Raw genomic sequence first — 22114 nt, forward strand, 5'->3', positions numbered from 1 at the left:
CAAAGTGTACCAAAAAGGGTACAAATGCTTGTCGCTGGGGGTGTTCCTTTTTGAAGGACATTTCTGTACCCTTTAGGCTTGGTACATTTTTGTACCTTATGAAATTGTACCATCTGAAGTACAATCATGTACTTTCCTAAGACATAAATGTACCTTGAAACTATAGTACAGAAATGTTCCCTTGAAAAGGGTACAATAGGGTACCTATGAGGGTACCCCCCCAGCGACAACCTATTTCGTACCTAAAGAGACAAAATGTACCCCCAATAGTCCAAAATATTTGGTTATTTAACCATTTATTTTCGATAATACAATCACATCAAAGCATTTAAACAACCACAGAAATACATCCTTGATTACATTCGTATATTGCCATAGGACATGTCAAGAAAAATACATTCATTTAAAAAAAAAAAGAAAAAGAAAAAGTAAACAATCACATAAAGACATTAAACACCTGGGCCCTGTTTCAGGAAGCCGGTTTAGTGGAAAAACTGAGTAAGTATACCCTGAGTTAACGAAAACTCTGGGTTTTCGGTTTCACAAAGCGAGTTCAGCTGCAGCCTGAGTGAGTCACTATGACGACACACTCCGTGAAGCTAACCTGCCCCCTAGCAGGTTTACTACAACTAACCCTGACTGTCTCCGCCCCTTTGTCGGAAACCTGACAGTAGGAAGTGTCGGACATGGCGTGCCACTTCCTTGAAGAGCCAGTAGATCGTGAAGCCCAAATTCTCCGCAGAGCTCTCCGCCGGGAGAGAGTGATCAGAGCGCGTTTGGACATTTTATCATTTCCTGATGATTGTCTGTGCGAACGTTACCGTTTCTCAGCACAATCTATAATTTATTTGAATAACATCCTCAGGCCATATATTACGCATGTGACACATCGCGGACATGCTCTCAGTTCATTGCATATTATTTGTATTGCACTTCGGTTTTTTGCAAACGGGAGCTTTCTGTATAATATTGGTGACGCTGAGCACGTTTCCAAGGCTACCGTCTGTCGGGCAGTCAGGAATGTTACAGTTGCACTGAAACGTCTCCTGCACTCGTCTGTGGTGTTCCCCGGTCATAGACCCACAAGATTTATCAAAGAGGGATGCCACAAAATTGCAGGTATCAGGATGACCAAAACTTAATGTATGATGTGGTGATACTTGGACTACTACTTAAATTGCACATTTATTTTCAGGGTTCCCAGGCGTGATTGGCTGTATAGATGGCACTCACATTCCAATCATTGCTCCTTCAGTAAATGAAGGAGACTATGTGAACAGGAAGTCTTTCCACAGCATTAATGTACAGGTACATAGTTCCCTGTAGCATGTCAAACTAACAAATTATTTCATTATAGTAATGGATGCTAATTTGTGTTCTCTGCACTGTGAAGATCATATGTGATGCTGCCAACATTATCACAAATGTGGAAGCCAAGTGGCCAGGCTCTGTCCATGACTCACAAATATTCCGTGAATGTACACTGAGCACAAAATTTGGACATGGTGAGTTGAGAATACTTTAAAATATATAAAGACCAATTGCTTCAGGGACATTTGAACTGAAGTGTACCCTTCTGTCTTAGGAGAGTTCACTGGCTACTTGCTTGGTGATAGGGGGTATCCATGTTTACCCTATTTGCTTACCCCTTACCCTGACCCTGAACCGGGCCCACAGCAGCGATATAATCTGGCTAATTGCAGGACAAGAGCCAGAATTGAAATGACCATCGGAATGCTTAAGGCCCGGTTCCAGTGCCTGCAAAGACTCAGGGTCACCCCAGAAAGGGCATGTGACATTATTGTGGCATGTGTGATTCTTCACAACATTGCCACAATTAGAGGAGAACACTGTCCTTCTGAACCAAACATCAGCAGTGATCCAAACCATGAACATCCTGACCCTCGCACGGACATACAAGATGGAAGCGCAGTCAGAGACACCATATGTCACAATCATTTCCTTTGACCCATCACCTCAACATGTTGAAAGAAGAATAAACAGATTTTTTGTTCAACTGGCTTTATTGGTCGCCTGTGTTTCCTGTACACAAAGTATTAAAAGATGTAAACCTCATAAAGTGTCTCTGTTGCTTCCTCCTCTGTAACAGCTGTCAATGTTTCTTCATTATTTTCCTGTAGTAAAGAAATAAACAACATTGCTGTTCTACTGTAAACTCATATAATCTGTGGAGTATTACTCACAACTGCATGTTGGTCTGGCTCAACAGGAGGCTGCACCAGATGCAGTACACCACCACCATCAACTGATAGAATATGAGGTTTATACAGGTCACTTATAACTTACAAGGGACCAAATGGCAATTAACAAACATACCTATCACCTTACACTTCATTGTCATTATGCTCTCAAAGACAACCAAGACTGAGGGAAGGCAAAATCAGTAGGAAAATAACTTCACTACAAAATAATCCATTATGGTAAAGAGTTTATCAAATGAATGAGTAGCACTGCGAAGGTGACTGTGAAGAAAGGATGTATGCACATCATGTATTATTTTGAATTTACCCCCTATGTAGGCACTTGTGTCTTGCGGGGTTATTGACTCAGATGATGTCCCCGCAGAGATGCCTTCGGCCACAGGGCGCCCACTGTTTTGGCTGAGGGCCAACTGCTCAGCCTCTGTGAGTGGTGGTGGTGGAGGACCCCCACCTGTTTTTCGGGCCTCCGCTTTTTTTCTGTTGGCTATAACGGGCCACATTTGAGCATACAGAGTAAGCAAATATGTACTTGTAATGTGCTCAGATAATTTCAATAAGTGCTTACAGAAAGAAAATTAATGTAGCCTCTAACTGCAATTGATTTACATCGGACAAACAGACCAAGCACTATGGCTCATAATACAATTACACCTTACCTGTTTGGACTATATTTTTATATTTCATTTTTACTTGCTGCCAGGCACGTTTGGGGCCTGTTGGGTTGCACCTGCGCTCACATCACATCACAAAATAAAATGTATAAAATAACAAATAAAATAACATATGATAAAATAACGTGTTAAATGGGTGGAAATCCCTAGATCAATGTTTATATTAACACTCACGCATTGACTCTGTCGGCTATGTTTTGCCATGCATGCTCCCTTTCTTTTGCAGCTGTGGCTGTGTTACTTTTTTCCGCGGAATTTGCATGTTATCGGCATATGCTGCCATCAGAATTTCGGCCTCAAGCGCTGTGAAATACATTGACCGCGCCTTCTTTCCCTCCGTCTCCATGGTGACTCGCTTAATCTGTGCTCCGCTTATCAGGGCTTTATGTATCCTCGTCCGCGCGCTTCACTTGGGGTTAAAGCAACTCCGCGTTGACTGAACTAATTGTTATCAGCCTTTCTGAAACCGAATATTCCGAGTTGGACAGTTCGGGGTTACTCAACCGTGAGTGTCGTTTTTCACTCTGAGTTTTCCAAACCGGCTTCCTGAAACAGGGCCCTGAACACAATGGAAAATGTGCTTGCAATCACGTCACACAGAATACCTCAAGGACACAAACAGTCTATCATCAACTAAATACGTGTCTAGAGCTTGAAAGTCTAATTCATTTCCTGGATTGAACAGGATCCAGTCATTGTCAACTGCCACTTGGTAAGCATGGAAATGACATTCATAAGTGCAAGGAAGTAACAGTTTCCCACACAATACCCAACAAGTATCAACATTCAAAATATACTTGATTTTAAGGAATATAGGTATGGCTTTAGTGTGTACATGGCCAACTACAAAAACATCCTCAAGTTCATATTTGACACTGCTGACAGATATAGCAGACACACACTGAAGCACTTTATCCTGAAAATGCACATCTGTAAAACTTTTGTTCATTTCCAGAGCATTCTGTAAGTCACCTGGCAGAGATGAAAATGGCACACAGACACTTGTGCTGAGTGAATGTTCAAAGTCAACAAGCAACTTATCTGAAGAAAACTCCCAGCACTGTTTCATTTGATGACGATTGTTAAGAGTTGCAGTGATGTTTACAAAGTTTTTGCATTTACTCGCTAGATTTTTGAAATATTGATGCTTGCTTTCATATCCCATACACCACAAAGGGCGAAGAGGACCATACATCAAAATCAGCCTTGGGTAGTGAATAAGGTAGTGACACTTGGGTGGGGGCATATTTAATAGAGTTGGTTAAGTACCCTGGTGACACTTACTGGCAGGGGTTTGTCTCCCTGGTCTCCTATGTTGACAATGCAGTTCTGAAGAAAGACAAGTGTTTTCTTGAAGTATGCAGGGTAGGTCATGTTGAACACGAAGAAGGTGGAGAATGCTGAGATGTAGGCCTCATCCAGCGAGCGGCACGAGCAAACATCCACTCCTTCAACTGTTACAACACAGCGACACTGTCTTAAGAGGGCAGTTGTCCAACTCTTATCCTTCATTCGAATGGTTGGGTATGGACTCGTGGGAGTATTCTGCAGAAGAGGAAGAAAAACATTAGTATACAGTATGTTTAAGCAATATGTGCCAAGTGGATTTTCAACAGATTCCTCAAATTACCTTCTTTATTTGCTGCAAAACAAAACTGTCTATTCTGATAACCTGTAAACATGGCCCCTACTCCAAACAAAAAGCTTCTTGACCAATGACTGTTGTGGTAGTGTTTGATAAGCTGCTAAAGTTTGACATAATATTCAAGGGCAAAAGCAATCACCCCTGACAGTGACAGTACCTGTGAAGAAGAATTTCCCTAAGGGGACAATAAAGGTCTATCTATCTATATAAACACCAGACAAAACCCAAGAGCACAGCAGCACTGTGGATTAACAGCAGTGTTTCCCCTACATTAGCTTAGCTGTGATGCTGAACCGCAGCTGAATTCAGCTCCATGCCAACAAAACACCGAGAATGAAACTTGTGGCCAAAGGCTATGCATCATGCATTTACCTCTCCAAGGATGATGAAATCTTCTATCTTCTCCTTGAAGATGGATGGCAAGAGAAGTGCCCCCTTGAAGTCAATTCCTAGGTCATACAGATGCAAATGCACTTCATTAGATTTTGATAGCATGCAAATTCCCATTAACATGCTCTTCACATGACACTATGGTACATCAATTATCTTTGGAAGAGAGAGCAAATGAATTGTCACAAAATTTACTATTTGTATGAGGTCAAATTAGCACCTGTAATGTCTTCAGCCAGTGCATTCTCTCTTGCCTCCATGTAGACCTTCTTCAGTGGCAAATCCTTGGTCATTTGAAGAACAGCAGTGAAGTTCTTGCTAAAGCGGCGACAGATGTTGTCTTGGCAGGGATGCATTAAATCAACCTCATCACACAACTGGAAATGAAAAGAGCAGAATAGACAAAAGAATGACATTTTACATTGAAGATTTAAACTTTTGACATGTTTAAAGACACAGACTGGAGATAAATGTAAAGTGCTTTAACCCTTGAACAAAAAATTCTAAAGCTAATAAACAGATTGATTAATCAGTTAGTACAGAAAATAATAATAATCAGATTTAGAGACAAAAAAAATCATTAGCTGTTTCCCCAATCATCTTAACAATTCTTGGGTTGCAGACAGTGTCCCTGCACAGAGCTTACAGCTCTCATATTCGAAAATCCCAAATCCCACTAAGTAGGTGAAATGGTACAAATGTGTACTTTATTTATTTATTAACCTTTATTTAACCAGGAAGATCCCATTGAGATTAAAAACCTCTTTTTCAAGGGAGACCTGGCCAAGATAGGCAGCAGCAGATGTCTCACAGTTACAGAAATTACTCAAACACAGGCAGCAACAACACACATGCAACAATAAGTGAAAGAATACAAATAAAATAAAAATAAAATTCAATAAAATTCAAATAAAATAAAAAGTCAGTTAAAATGACAATCAATCTAATTGAAACAGTTGCATGTTATGGACTTGGCCTCAAGGATTCGTAGTTTAGATTTAAAATCACTTAATGAAATGAATTCAGTCATTTTCCATTCCTTCTGCAGTTTGTTCCAGGCCGAGGGTGCTAAATGGACAAAAGCTCTTTTACCAAGTTCAGTTCGGGCAAATGGAACAGAAAGCAACAAGTAACCATGCGGACGAAGAGAATACCGACCAGCATGTTTCCACCATTGTTTAAAATCCCTTTGAGCGGGAAACAAGTTAGATGCGATAAATTTTGCTTAGAAAACATTTTTGTTAATAGCTATATTTACATACTAGCATGTTTTGAGAAATTATTGATTTTTTTACATTGTTGTACACGGTTACTGACTATTTATTGATAAAACACTGGAATACGGCGGGCAGACAGACGTTGAACATTCCACCAACAGTCTAAATAGTCCACATTTGTACCTTTCTTTGTTTAAAACTTAGCTAACTGCTAGCATTCACCCATGTTAAAGCTAGCTCTTCGGACTTTTGCTAACTCTACTGTAAAATTACACGTTGTAATTTTTATAAAAACACAAAATCACACCCGACTTACCTCTAAACCTTTGCGCCTCGTCGTCTGACACATCAACGCCTTCTTCCATCAACTTTTTAAGGAGCTCCTCCATCGATAACCCCCTGAGAGTCATTTTCTGTGCCAACGCTAGTCAGCGCGGAGGCGGAGCACTCATCGCTGCTGGCTTTTCAGCCTTTGGGATTAATGCGCGTTGCGAACTTGATACATGGAAATACAACATTGTGGTATTAATGCGCAGTTGTTTAGAAACAGTTATGCTGTCTTGGCGAACTATATTTGTAACTTACAAAATGTAGTCACCGTAACATAAAAATCTGCTTGACATTTTAACTTCCAAAGAACCTCGGTTTAACTTGATGTTGCAAATTCCATAAAAACCTCACAATTAATGAACAATTCTAGGATGTAGTAAAAGCAAAAAAGTAAATGGCCAAACATAACAGTAAAATGATTTCACGTTTTTGAAAGATTTAAAACATTAAAAAATTATAACTGGAACTTAATAAAATGGAAATGGACCAGTTTTTTTAACATCATTTGGTTGTGCCTGCATGTCATTGTGTGTTTTTAAAAAAATATATAATTTAACATAACTTACACAAAGGTAGGTTACAGATATTCTTTGCATCATAGGATAATTTACGTACAGAGGAGAGGACCAACAGATTTGATTATAACATGTAGCTTTTATGAGCACACTCACATCTCATATGAATTTTACAATTAACCAGGCCCATCCAGATTTTCCCATGCTGACCCATTACCACGTTCTGCCACTGTCACTGCAGTACAGGTCAAAATGGTACAGATTTGTACTTTATTTCAAATTGTACCTTTAAAGGGGCATTTCTGGACTTTTAAAGACCAGTATTGTACTTTTAAGGGAACATTTTAAAAAAATGTACCTATAGGTACAAAAATGTTCTTCTCTCGTACCTCTATTTCTGAGAGTGTACAGGACCATTGAAACCCAGGCTGTGAAGCTCCCGCCACACAGTTTTTGTGTTGATGTTAATGCCAGAGGATCTTTGGAGCTCTGCAGTTATTGAGCCAGCAGAGCGATGACATCTCCTCAGCACTTGGAGACTGTAACTTTACGTGGCCTGAAAATTCATGGTTGAGTTGCTGTGGTTCCTAAATGCTTCCACTTTGCAATAATCCCATAAACAGCTGATTGTGGACTATCGTGGAGGGAAGAAATTTCACAAGCTGACTTCTTACAACTGTGCCATCCTGTTACAGTAAGATGCTTGAATACAGTGAGCTTATTAGAACAATCTATTATTTCCAAAATGTCTCTAAAGGGTGGACTGCATGCCTAGTTGTATGACTTTAAACTTCTGTGGCAATGAGACTGAAAACACCTGAATTCAAAGATTAAATGGTGTGTCCCGATACCTTTGTCCGTATAGTGTTCTTTATTTAAAGGCACACATTTTACTGTTGTCATTTTGTTATTTGCAGCATCAGTCCTCAGTCTGTGGCCAGTTTAAAGCAAATGCCTGAATTTCTTTCTCAGAAGGGCTATTTCCTTCGTGCAAATACACATACACACACACACACACACACACACACACACACACACACACACACATACACACACACACACACACATGCAATCCATCCCTGCCTCTTCTCTTGACACTATACAGAGTGGAAATTGGACGATCTGTTGGCATCATCAGCGGTACTTGTCTCTTTCTCTCACTTGGTCTCCAGGCTGAGCACTGAGCAGGTACAATTTTGGATGAAACTTGAATGATAACAGCTAAAACTTATTCCAGTAAGAAACTGCTGTAGTGCCACTTCACTGAGCCTTTTTTATCATACTGTGTCCTTGCCTCAAACCAGCTGTGGCACAGTACCTTCTCTATTATAGAGCAGGTAGGATTCAGATTTCTAAACAAAGGACATTTGCTGGTCTTGACCTCATTTTGTTTGAGTTAAGGGCAATGCTGCTACTCTTTCTCACTTAAAGCATAAAATGAAATATGTGTTTGTGTTTCAAAGCAATTTTTATGTTTCTTTTTATTTTCATTCAGAGAAATGTTATTTGTGCACTGCAGCGTAGTCTAGTCTGTTCTTTTCAGTCGGGGCTAAAAAGTAAGGGATGTTTGCTTATGGAACAGGGCGGCCTCAGGGCAGGTTATCACAGTCCTGACTTGCAGCACGCCTGGTGGGCGTCAAAATGGTACCAGCAGGCTGAGCTGATGAAAACCAGACAGTCTGGAGCTGAAAAGTACAGCGCTAGTGGAATGAAGGGATGGAGAGAAAAGATATACAATGCAGTGCATCACAGAAAGGAGTGTTGGAATAGATAAGACCAATGGGTTTGGTAAAAGGAAATATGAGAAGCTGTGTGATAAGCATGTGGTGACTCGGAGTGAGGTAGACGAGTTGAATGGTGTTGGGAAGCAAGGCACAGTAGATCTAACAGGAAAAGAGTGTATATTTCACGGATTACCTCTGAGCTTTTAAAACGTCATAACAATTTACACACAAATTAAACAGAAAGAGTCATCAAACTTTTTTTATTTCTTACTTATTTGAACTCCAAATGAAGAAAAGCAGCTTGAGCGTTACGAAAAAAAAATCATTTTCCTGTTTCCCTCATCACAATCAAGTATCAGCAAGAAGAGCGAAACATGCAGCTATGCTTAATTGTCCAATTTGTTGCTGCAGTATGCTGCTATTTGTGCAAACACTCTTAGCTAATGACTGGCTATGTTTACATCTCGATTCATTTGAGTAAAGCAATGTTTTCTGGGGAAAAAAATAAATCTTGCGATTAGACTTTGGAGCCACAGCATCCTTCTCTACTAGTTTCAGTGAATAGATTTCATGCACAATGAGCTGTAATGTTTATAAAGTTTAGAAAATTCTGACAGGTAAATTAAATACAGCAGAACTCCTCCCTAAGAAGTCTTTCAGCAGTGTATGCAAATATGAACAAAAATGCACATGGTTATCGCTGGTCCTGAAACAAGGGTGTGCTTCATCTGTGAGCAAAGGGGGAAGCAGCTGCAGTGTGATAAAATGCAGGTGTATTTAGGTGGCTGCTGGCTATCAGGCAGAGAGGTGGTGCAGACACACAGCACTGACAGGAAGGCAGGGACGACAAAGTGCTGTTGATAAGGAATGGAGACAGAGGATCATATGAGGGATGTCTGGATTCAAGCCTGCTTGACTCTGTAAATACACACATGCAGATATTCTGTATATACACATGGAGGTGTTTCCATCACTTCAAAGGATGTTGAACTGATTTACATTCATATCCTGGAGACCAAATACTTATCTAAATCTAACTTTAAACCAACCATGAACTTAGACTGCACTACAAAATATATATACATATATATATATATATATATCACATACATAAGTCTTCACAGCCTTTGTTGAATACTTGGTTGAAGCAGCTTTTGCAGCTTTTGAGTTTGACACTACACACAACCTTTGCCCCAGTCCAGAGCACAATGCAATAGGTTATCATCAAGGATGTCTCTGTACAGAGATACATTCATCTTTTCCTAAATCCTGACTGGTCTCCCAGTTCCTGCTACTGAAAAACATTCCCACAGCCTGATGCCATCACCACCATGCTTTACTGTAGGAACGACACTGTCCAGGTGCATTCCTTCAGAAATGACGCTTGGCATTTAGGCGGATGTCTTCAGTCATTGTTTCATTAGAGTATTTACTTTCTTAAGGTCTAAGAGTCCGTCAGATGCCTTTTGGCAAACTCCATGTTTGACTTTAACTTTGACTTTGACTGAGGAGTGTTTTCCATCTGGCCACTCTACCATACAGGCCTGATTGGCAGAGAGCTGCAGAACATTTTGTCCTTCTGAAAGGTTCAGGTTCTTGGTCACCTCTCTTAGTAAAGCCCTTATGAATGATGAAGCCCACTGTTCTCACACCTTGGCACCTTCAATGCTGCAGAAATTTTTCTATACCTTTCCCCAACTCGGTGTGTTGACTATCCTTTCTTGGAATACTACAAACAATTCCTTGGACTTCATGGCTTGGTTTGTACTCTGATATGCACTGTCAGCTATGAAAACCTTTATAAACAGGTGTGTGCCTTTCTAAATCATGCCCAATCAACCAAGTTTACCACAGGTGGACTCCAATCCAGTTGTAGAAACATCTGACAGATGATCAGCGAAAGTAGGATGCACCTGAGCTCAATTTTGAGTGCCTTGAATTTGAATTTGTGGACTTATGTACATCCTACATATTTTTGCTTTTTTATTAAATAAATTTGCAAGAATTTCAAGCAAACTTTTTCCACTCTGTCATTATGGAGTGTGTAGAATTTTTAGGTGAAAACTCTATTTAATCTATTTTGGAATAAGGCTGTAACATGGAACAAGTGAAGCACTGTGAATACTTTCCGGATGCACTGTAAATGGTCATCCACACAAAAAAGGGCATGCTAAAAAACCATAGTGGCAACATACCAAAGTCTTCAGTCTGGGTGTTTTAGGTCTTTACCAGATGAATTATGTCTTGTAATGTGACACAAAATGAACTAATAACTCAGGTGTCTTTCTACTTAATACATAATATGGTATGTCCATCAGAGTGTGAAAGAAGTACAAGAAAATAAAAGTAACCTGAGAGTGGAGGTACTACCAGGAAAAATGGTTTTCAGTGGGTGGTCAGACTGTCATGGCTAGAATGTAAAATCAAATATACTGGAAGTAGCAGAGCTTTTGTGTCTGTACATATAGCATCTAAATACTGTTTATTCTTTAACTCTCAGATTAGGTGTGTGCAACAGTCAGTATTACCCGTCTTTGGTGGGGAACTCAAGCTTTCAGCTGCAGTTTGTTACAAATCACAGAGAGATGTGTGATGTCGAGTTTAACTTGAAATCCACATAACCGCAGCAGAATATGAGTTTGTTTAAACTGTTAATAATATTTGCAAACATATTACATATTAATGTTTTTCTGTTATATTTACATTTACGGTTTTCACTGTGAAGTACAATTACAATTAACAAAATTACTTTTGTTAAATCAGGAAGCTCCCACAGAAAAAAGCACCCATGAACGTGTGAGCAGTTATCTATAATAAATACATTGAATTTCCTGGCTGAAAAGCAATGGTTTCCTTATTCAGTGCATAACAGTGGCACTGAATACGACTGGCAGGAAATATTTTTCCCACTTACTTTCACAAACCACTAAAGTGCATATCACATATTTTTTTCTTTTTTTTCTTCTTTCTTCTCTTTTCTTTTTTTTTTTACATTTTGTATCACTTGCCAGGCCATAATGCAAACTGATGCAACAGATGGCTGTTAAATGAGTTTCCTACATTAATGAAGCATCCTATTGTTAAAGTTGTGTACATACACAGAATTTCTCTGATGTGCAGCAAACACACCCACATGAGCTTTCATTCCTTTACTACTTATTCTGGCTATACATGGGGAGCATTCCAGTCGTATCGTGGCCCATGTGAGCTGTGAAGCAGCCCAGCTCGCCTGCTCTCCATCACGTCTCTGTCACAAGTGCAGTCGGCAGCTCCTAGCTCCTAATTTGCTGCCTGGAGTTGGCGAGTTGAGGTCTGGCTAGTGTTAAACCACTGAATGATAAGATCCAGGTCGTCTCCTCTTTAAGTCCTTGTTTTTCCATATGAACCAATGCTCCCATGTTTGAAACATGGGGATGACTGTTTGCAGACATATAAAGACATCTATTTACATACACATTAAGCAGGGAAAATGTGTCTGAGCAAGCATACATGCACATACAAACACCAACACAGGAGCACACACTCTCTTCATTGCCCCAATGCTTCCTCAAAGCAAAACAGAAGACGTTTGACTTGTCTGGAGCTTAACGCCTGCTGTTGCCTCATTTGACAATTCCTCGTTGTGCAACAGATGATCTATATATTGTGACAGAGAACACACTTGGATTGGCTCACGGCTGTGGGTTGCTAGGGGTTGCCTAGATCAGACAGACGGTTCTCCAAAAAAGATCAAGTTGGTTTGCATTGTAACTACTTTTCAGCCAACCTGTGACAGCAATGCAGCATCCAAGGCCATATCTGCATCTCTAGATTTACGTGTTCTGCTCTAGCGTTGCATTAAAATCTTTTCAGCGTGGACCTTTCACAGTTCCGCTGTGTTTTGATTTGTGTAAATTAAATTCAATTTGATCAGACAAATCAAAGATTCATCTTAAAGTCTGAAGATTTGCACATCCCCTAAGGCTGTTGCAACCTTTCTGGCCTCTGCTGAGATACTGTAACCTCATACAATCATTTTAAATTGCACTAACATATTGATTTACAACTCACAAGGGAAAAAAGCTCAGGCTAAAGCCAATCAGCTGTGTATTTGCTAATCAGAACCCAGAGGGGGGGGAAAAAATCATGTTAGAAAAGTGAGCTGGAGATGTGGAGAAAGTTGCCTGCGGCAGCACCGCCGCTCGCTCACCATCTACTGACTGCATAATGCTAGGCTATAGATCTGTTTTTGCTGGCTCTGACTGACAGCTTACCAACGTTGTCAGCAACCTTGCAGGAGCTCACCACTCCTACATCTTTCACAGACCTATCAATGACCTTCAATTTCACACGCCAGACAAAAGTATCAACTGAAAACTTCCTTTTATCAGGTGTCAGTCTCAGAGTGTTTCCCCTTGGAAAAGGATAATGCAGAAAGCATAACAGGTCAGGCTAGTCACTCGCTCCCATGACTCATTCTCTGCAGAGAGGACCATCTTTCAACCCTTGTGATGTTTCTGATGAAGTAGTCAAATCCTGTTAAGTGTGGGATCTTGCCTAGCTTGGCCGAGTCTCCCTGACCTCGAGAATTCATGACTGCCACATGTAAAACTTTTTCGTATACCCCAAATCCACACAGAGCCATCATTTGTGCCATATTCTCTTCACACTGCAACATAGAAGAGAAAAAATATTACACATATAGTGTTTTGCTCTTGATTTTGTTTTGGATTTTGAATGATGAAGAAACATCTGCATAAAAATAAATCTTAGTTAAAAGGATTAAAGTCTATCTTACCCCTGAATGAGAAGTCCAGGTCCTCAGAGGAGTTTCTTCGCTCTCCGATGGACATCAAAGCAGATGAATGAAGGTCATCATTGTGCACCTAGAAAATATAGAGCTCAGAAAGTCTGTCTCAAAATGCATACAGATAACTCCATCACTGTCCACCTGCATGTCGTTTTGCCCACATACTTTGTTGAATCATATCTGTCACTCCCGGTCCTTTTCCTCATCAGTGTTCAAATCCACCTATTGTGCTTTTTAGAAACCAGATATCGCTTTCACTCTCTTTGTCTGCCCTCTACCTGACTTTTCTCCCATCTTCTTCTTCTGTCCTCTCCTCTCTTCCCAATCCAAATATGTCCGTCCTCCTCAATAAGTGTCCAGAGGTCTCCAATGAGGGAACACTCCCACTGTCTGTTTCATCTCCAAGCATGTCTCAGCTTGCTTGAAATCACATGAATGGCCTTAAAATTGCTCCAAAATAAAGGCAGCTACAAAAGTACAGATTGTAGTAATATCAACGATTCAAACAGGGCTCACACATCCAAGGCTGCCAGAGAATTTATTTTAGTAATGAGATGGAGAGATGCCCTGCACATATCACAGCTTGGGCTTTGATTTATGCCGCTGAATGAGGTGATGCTGTAATTTGTGCACGAGGGGAAAACACACACAGCCATTTAGTGATGGGATCCAGCACTGTTCAGTGGCACTCTCCCAGCCCATCTGGCTTCATTTACAATCCAGTTGGAGTCACACACGAACATTATACTTGGCTGTCTTCGTTTTTATTGGTCAGCCTTGATTTATGACCATCAAAGTCCAACATAATTGGCTGACACTACATGTCTTTTATAAGTCATGTTCAAGGGGCAAAGCATTGGCGGCAAAAAAAAAAAAAATGCTGGAAAATGAGTGAAAACAGAAGGAATGCATGACGTGATGCCTTGAGAAGGAGCAGCAGAGTCTCTGCAGCCGAGGTTCCACTTGTGTATTTTTATAACAGGCGCCTCCTTGCCCAGCTATGTATGGCTGTGCCAAGCACTTGTGTACACAGCAATGGCCAAGTCATGTAACTTGTAGACGAAAAACATCTTTGTAGGATAGGTTCAGTAAGTAGGGAAAACACAGAATATATGTACAGGAAATATGAACACTGGGAAAAAACATATTACCTAATGTCTAATTTATTGGTTTAACAGAAATTTGAAATCACCTTCTTGTTTATGTAAGGCGACATAAGTTATGACACCCCAGATAATATTAATATTATAGATAGATAGAGATTGATTGATTGGTAAATGGCCTGTATTTGTATACTGCTTCACTTAGTCCCTAAGGACCCCAAAGTACTTTACACTACATTCAGTCATCCATCCATTCACACACTGGTGATGGTAAGCTACATTGTAGCCACAGCCACCCTGGGGCGCACTGACAGAGGCGAGGCTGCCGGACACTGGCGCCACCGGGCCTTCTGACCACCACCAGTAGGCAACGGGTGAAGTGTCTTGCCCAAGGACACAACGACCGAGACTGTCGGAGCCAGTGCTCGAACCGGCAACCTTCTAATTACAAGACGAACTGCCAACTCTTGAGCCACGATCGCCCCATTGTTTATGTAAGGCAACATAAGTTATGACACCCCAGATAATATTAATATGATAGATAGATAGATAGATAGATAGATAGATAGATAGATAGATAGATAGATAGATAGATAGATAGATAGATAGATTGACTTCAAACTGTGAAGAAATGCCCCAAATGGGTTATTTGCTAGGCAATATGATGACATCAAACCATGTGATATATTAACTGTTTAGTTGTGTTTCACCTATGATCCCGTAGTACTGATGGCAAATGCTCAAAACTGAAAGACAGCGCTCCAGCTACATCACTTCTGAGGAAATTAACATAATTGTACAGTATAACATACCTACTACCACTGAAAATACAAAGTGTTTACCACTGCATGCAGCATCTGTATATCTGTGTTACTAATCTTAGGTCTCTAAACTAAAAACAAAATAATACTTGGTCTATTAATATGTGGATGTTCAGGATTTTGCTCCACATTTTTACTTTCAGTTTTAGTCTTACTTGTTTACTTCATCGTTGTTGAGACATGACTGTGCATGGATACTACAATGCAGTCCACAGTTAAAACCAAATCATCTACAACACAACGCAAAGGTTCTTACAGAGACCCACAAGGATTCATCACAGAGACTGATTGCTTGTAGCATAAATCAGCTGTGAAGTGAAGCTACATTAATTGACGGTTATATTGAGTGTGACCAATGCCCGTCACATTCGAAAGAATTAAAGGTGGCTTTCAGAGTGCATGTTTTACTTGTGATTGCAGTTTTATGGGATGGCACATTCTTCTGGTAAACTCACCGAGGGAGGAAGTGAGATTTTGTGTTTCTGAACTTGTTTTTCAAAGTCTTTCTGTTTTTCTAGTGACATGATGCAAAGTCAAGACTATCCACATGGGTGTTCCTTCTGCAAATCACAACTAAATAGAAAGCTGAATTATGTCTCTTTCAGGAATAGCAGAAGAGATTAAATGACAGAAGGAAAAAAAATATACAAAAAAAAGTAATAAGACAGCAGAATGAGAGTTCAGCCAAGCAGAGATTTTTTTTCCTTCTTTTGCCTCCGTCTTTTTTTAGTTTTTGGAAGGCAGCCTAAAAATGTGCCTGTCGCAGATGTTTGGACAGAAGGTGTTTGCATGCTGTTCGTTTATACGCTGCCATACGGGACACAGTATGACCACCACAATAACCAGTAAGCAACACTCTCCATGTGCACAATTCCTCGCCAACTTCTACCTTCTGTTTTTGGAGGAATCACATACCCCCATGGATTGAGATGTACCTTGAAGCTCCTGACTTGCCCCATAACCACAGTTAATGATGCTGCACCCAGTAAATGATTTTTTGTGTTAGCTTGGCTTCGGGAAGGAAAACAAACTGTTTCATTGAGATTTCACTGAATCGCTTCTTGTGAATATGAGCACAGGTGTAAACTTCAGTGCGAGCACAGATTGCTGTAGATCGGGGCTTGTCAGAACTCCCACTCATGTAAACTTCTTCTTCATGACGTGGTAGCTTTGCTCAGCTATGCTCTACTGCAGAAAGCTACCCGGGCCATCTGTCATTCTGCCCGTGAAGGTGAACAGACTGTGTTCCTGAACCAGTTCCAAGTTTCTCATGCTACCACTCCCACTACATATTGCAGGGGTACAGTATCACTGTCACCAGCTTTGTGCTGCATATTCATCAGTTTCAGCACTTTGTCAAAGTTCTAGCGTCAACATCGCTGATGTTGACTTCCTCTCAAAAAGACACCCCAAAATACAATCCTGTTATAAAAGGAAGAAAACTGAAGGATCCCGATATGCTTTGTGAAAATGTGTTGATTAATGGTGCAGACAAGTATCAGAAATTTGCAATGTGGGGAAACTACTTAATGAGAGTAGCAGCGTGTAAAGTGACAACTGTGCGTACAAATCAGCTCGTATGTGTCCAGCTATCAGAACCATTTGTCTTGTGTTTGTTTAAATCATCTCCGCCATCACATGCGAGGAGAAAAAGAAAACTTCACTCATTAATGCAGCTCACTGGTACGATGGAGATGAGGCAGACTGATGCAGCTCCAACCATATGCTGTTCATTTTTTATCCTTGAGCCACAGCTTCCTGCTTTTTTTTTTCTTTTAGCAGAGAGGGGAAGAGAGCTGGTTTAGTCATAAATATGTTATTAAATCTATACAGTCGCCAACAAATTCTGCATGTGGGTCCCACAATTCCCTGGACACATAGCCTCATTTTGAGGCTGAGAAAACACACAAGTCTGCTAGCAAACATTTAAAAAGTAATTTTTCTTTGCTTGCCACCAGTTATTTGCTCTTACTGCTCTGCCCGACCGCTTTCAACGAGCTGAAACGTTAGCGATTTGCACAGCTCTCAAGTCTTACCCTGGCATTACTGAGTTGTGGATTCCTGGCTCAGTTGTTACTCTAACAGTTAGAAATAAGAAGACGTGAGATGGTTAAAGCAGCTGCTTCTGCTAGCACAAAAGTTCAGAGTCCTGCTCCATTGCACGTGTCCTACTTCATCTATTCATCGTACATTGTACAAACATAGAGAGTGGATACAAGCTACAGTAACAAACAGCTGGCTGGAGTTTCATATTCGCAGAAAAACCCAAGATCATAGCACAGAACACCTCATCTTACTATCTAAAAATTGCATTGAAATATTATTGTTCTTTTTTTTATTTTTTTAAATGTTCCTTTAACTTGTTGGATTTAAGTAATGGGAGATTAAATTTCCTGGGAGTCTTTGGACATTTGCCAAGGGATACAAATTTGCTGTACAGTACACGGCACAATATGCACTACTTCCTAAAAATGAAAAATCCACTGTATAATTCATATTACCAATTTTTTATATCATCTACAAATACTGTTAGGACATATCCCCATTGAATGAAAAGGGAAATTAAAGAAGAGGGGACAACTTTTTTCACTCGTCTTAATCAGATGGGTAATTTTTCTCATTTGTTGGTTGGCTTTCAAAGCACTCAAGGCCAAGTTGCAACATAAAATTTGGAACAACATTAAAAGAGATTTAAAACCCAGGAACAACATGAATATTAGCTGGTTGAAACAAATGCGTTTTGATTTGTGTCAAAGAGCCTATTTGATGAAGGTGAAGTGGTAATAAGTTCTAAAGACGAGGCTCTGGCCTCCGCGGTGTTACGTGTGAAGAGAGGGGCTGTCAGGAGAGAGCAGCTGAAGCTGAGCAGGGAACGTGGGAAGGGATGTTAGGACGAAGGAGGTCTGAAAGATAGATATGGGGGTACCAAATCATTGAGGGCTTTGAACGTGAGAGTAAAATCTTGATTTAGCTTTAAGGTGACTTTACTGGATGATTTAATATCACTGCAGTTTTTCTTTCTTCGCAGTCTTACTGAGCTCAGCATAGAGAAAAACCTACTATATGTAACTGAATAAACTCTGCCCTTGAACAACCACTGTGTCAGGATAGCATAATACCGCAGGTCTCTGAATATGCATGGCTCTGTTTTTGGAAGGAGCAAATAGGAGAGACAGTTACTAACATCCTTTGTCGAAGGAGCGAAAACCTCTCACAAAAACTTGTTTTCTGAATTGAATGAAAGACTTTGACTAGAAGAGTTAGCAAGTCAACATTAGCTAAGAGGTGATTTTTCAGCCTTTTAAGCAATGGAGAAAAGAGTTCATTTCAATATGCATCTATTTTATTAAGTATTCTGGGATTAAGCACAAAAGCAGCATAAAGTAACATTTAGGTTTGAGCTCTGTGAATAATAACAGATGTATACTGCATGACCGCTGGGCTATTTTTTGTCAACAACACCAGTGTCATCATTTACCCGCTTTTCCATAGGAGGAGAAGAAAAACAGCCATCAGGACTGGACACATTGCTTATTTGTTTACCACCACATATTTCATTGACATGCAAATGTGTCTCTCTACCCCCACTCTTCACAAAGAAAAAAAAGAAAAGAGTTATTAAAATTCAGGTAATGTATTCCTGTTTCTGAATTCTATTTGAGAAACGTTATTAATTTCATATATCAAGTTTGGAGCGGCCATCTGTTCGCTGCGCACCGCTGCACCTCCTTCCATCTGCCCCTGAGTTCCCCACGCGCCGTTCTGCCGCCGCCAGCTCCAAGTTTTTATGCACTCTGGCTTTTTGATTTGTCACTTATCGCCACCAAGGCCCATGTGACCACCTGAGCGTGCTCGCTCCAGGATGGCAGCGGCCTGGCGGGGGCATTCAAAAGGATCAGCGATGGTGACTGCTGAGGTTTAATAAGTGACTTTGCTGAGCCACAGCCATGGCTGCTACCTTCTGATGCTGCTAAAGCCAACTATGGCTTTTTTGTTCTCCTTCTATTCACTTCTCCATTATTCTCTGGACCCACAGCCCCATACCCTCCTCGCTGCCTGCTATGTTTTTGGGGTTTTTTAATCACGCTTCTTCTCCTTTTCTTCTCTTCTTTGTTTAACTCTCTTTCTCCTCCTCAGTGTTCTCTCCTCCAGCTACAACACCCCTTTCCTCCCTCCCTCCTTTCTGTAAGTGGAGGAAGCAGATTGTGCAGTCGGCACAGTGCGACGTGTCCCTGCCACAGTTAATTTAGCATCTGTGCCTTCATGAATATGAATACATTTACACGTCCAGGATATAATTAGGTGGTGGAGTGTGGAGAGGGTTCATGACACTCCAGGTGGGGAGAGAGAGAGCAAGGGAGAGAGAGGGAAAGAAACAGAAATGAGAAGTTAAAAAAAATAAATAAAGAGGAGCAGGTAAGGCTACAACAATCTCCCAGGCAGTGTGACCTCTGTTGCCCAGCTAAGCACTCACATCAATCACACAGAAATGGCTACAACTGCATGACTGAGGCGGTTTACATGCCAGGCACAGAAAGGTAGATGCAGATGCAGGCTGTGGGGCCAGTAGTGATATAAGCTGATGATTACCATCAGTCTCCATGTCTTTGTGTCGCCACACTTGTATGTTTATGTGTATCTTCAGAAGCCTAATGACATATTTTAGGCTTTAGGTGCAGCAATCAGACTTTATGTTAGCACTACTGTGACATGTAAATACCCATGAGGACTCAGGGATGCTCCTTTGTTTTTTGAAGATGATATAGTCCTTTCTTTGTCTGACTGTGGCAGTCGGAGTGCACTGGCATGGGCTGCATTGTTAAATGGTTGTAATGAAGTCTGAAGCCAAAGGCAATTTGTTCTCACTGGACTGAAAAAGAAATTATCAGAGTGTAAAATAGCTCCATCAAGTGCATGCTGGTGGGGTTATATTGTTGTTTTCCTAGGCTGTTATGGTAAAGAAAATGCTGAGGTTGAATGTATAAAACTTTCGATTTTGCAGTGCTCAAAGGTGTTCACGCGTTTTGAGCAATGACCAAGAGGAAGAAAGAAAGAGTTTGCAGGGGGACAAGTCAGGGCTTGGACGAGGGCTCTGCCTACCGCTCGATAAAGCAGAGTACAAAGAGGAGAAAATAGTAGAGATGGAATTGTTGAATTCTTCTGAAATTGTCAAATAATTTTATGATTCATTTCTAAACATTGGCAAATAACTGCAGACCACACAGGTGCTTACTCTTGAATCTCAGGAACAACCAATGAAAGCGCAGGATAATGGTAACTGACATATAATTGGATGGGAAATAACATTGCTTGTTACTTTTCTTAAAGTAATTTGGAAAATGACTTAATTATTTGCTGGAGAAAGCAATTTGTTAAACTACTCGTTACATTACTTTTGCATTACTTTGCAAAATAGACTGAAACCCACCATTTGTCACTCAGGGTTCTTTGCTAGCTTTGTGTTAGCATGCTACCTGAGGAGATGCTCGCAAAGAGCAGATGTCGTGTTAGCAGCATGATGCAGCAGTTTCTGTCCTGCAGGGATTTGTGCTCATGTCGTTTAGTGCAATAAAAATAAAATACTCACTGAAGGTGCAAAATGATCAAGAGTCAATGTCAGAATTCGACACTGAGCCAGCTGAATTCAAGTTGAAAAACCACTGAACTGCTGTTGATCATCGGTCGTGGTTCCGATGTTTGCTGACGGTGCAAAAGTGAGTAAAAATCCATTTCAGACTTCAACACTGATTCAGTGAAATTTCATAATTGAAATTCCATTGAAGTTCAGTTCATTTTTTATTCATCATTCCAACATTATTTCAATATACATCACGGGTACAAAACCGATGAGGCTGACAGTACAACTTCGATTTAACAGTTTGAAACATTTTTTAATTAATCTGGAAAATCAGCTAGCTGTAGCGCGAGTGTGCAGGAAGAAAAGAGTGTGTTTGATGTTGTTTTCCACTTTCGATCGACCTGTCGCGCATAAGTGAAGATCCTGAAGAATGCAAGTAAAGATATGATTGTAATTGTAATGCGACTACTGAGTTTATACGAGTAACACGTTACTTCGGAACAAATTATACCAACACTGCAAGGGGGTTACCTAGACAACCAAAGCCTAGAATGGAAATTAGCAATATACTGTAAGCTACAAAGCAATAAGGGGAACTCTTTCTATATGGAAGAGTCTTAAGGAGACAACTGAGCTTTATTCTGAAGAATTTCTCTAAAAACAAAAGCGAAGCAATAATGAATTTTGGATGATTCACACACATGCATTCATAAATACAACGTTTATAAATCTGAACATGTGCATTTGCTGTAATTATATATTGTCGAAATATTTTTATATTAGGTTTACTCACATGTGGCATTTGTGTACATTTGCATGAGTTTATAATGCAGATTGCTCTCATTTTATGTGTCGCTTTGTTTGTCTCAGTAAAATGAAGCTCAGCTTGGCATGTGAGTCCATAAGTCATTCACACTGCGTAATGGTTTATTTGCCAAAGCGCTGTGCTATTTAGGCACCAGGGAGGCACAGTCTCCAAAATGTTTAATGTTGTGTAGTTTAGCCATATGCCACTGTTTTACAGCAAGCATCGCCTGTGTCATTACACTCCGGTGCATTGGGCGCTTTCCATAATGGATCCATAACGAGAAGTTGCTGCAAATGAATAG

At 40.4% G+C, this 22114-nt stretch overlaps 1 long non-coding RNA gene across 1 annotated transcript; it reads left to right on the forward strand.

The window, feature by feature from the left end:
- The first annotated feature begins 1227 nt into the window (after positions 1 to 1227).
- On the forward strand, positions 1228 to 1697 carry LOC146609774 (uncharacterized). Its single transcript, XR_014905092.1, has 3 exons — positions 1228 to 1308; positions 1394 to 1505; positions 1586 to 1697. It is a non-coding gene; the product is annotated as an uncharacterized LOC146609774 (long non-coding RNA).
- The last annotated feature ends 20417 nt before the right edge of the window (positions 1698 to 22114 follow it).

Source organism: Diplotaxodon limnothrissa, linkage group LG22 (assembly GCF_057381915.1).
Source record: "Diplotaxodon limnothrissa isolate DT_005_m linkage group LG22, D_limnothrissa_male_GT1.1, whole genome shotgun sequence".
Taxonomy (NCBI): Eukaryota; Metazoa; Chordata; class Actinopteri; order Cichliformes; family Cichlidae; genus Diplotaxodon; species Diplotaxodon limnothrissa.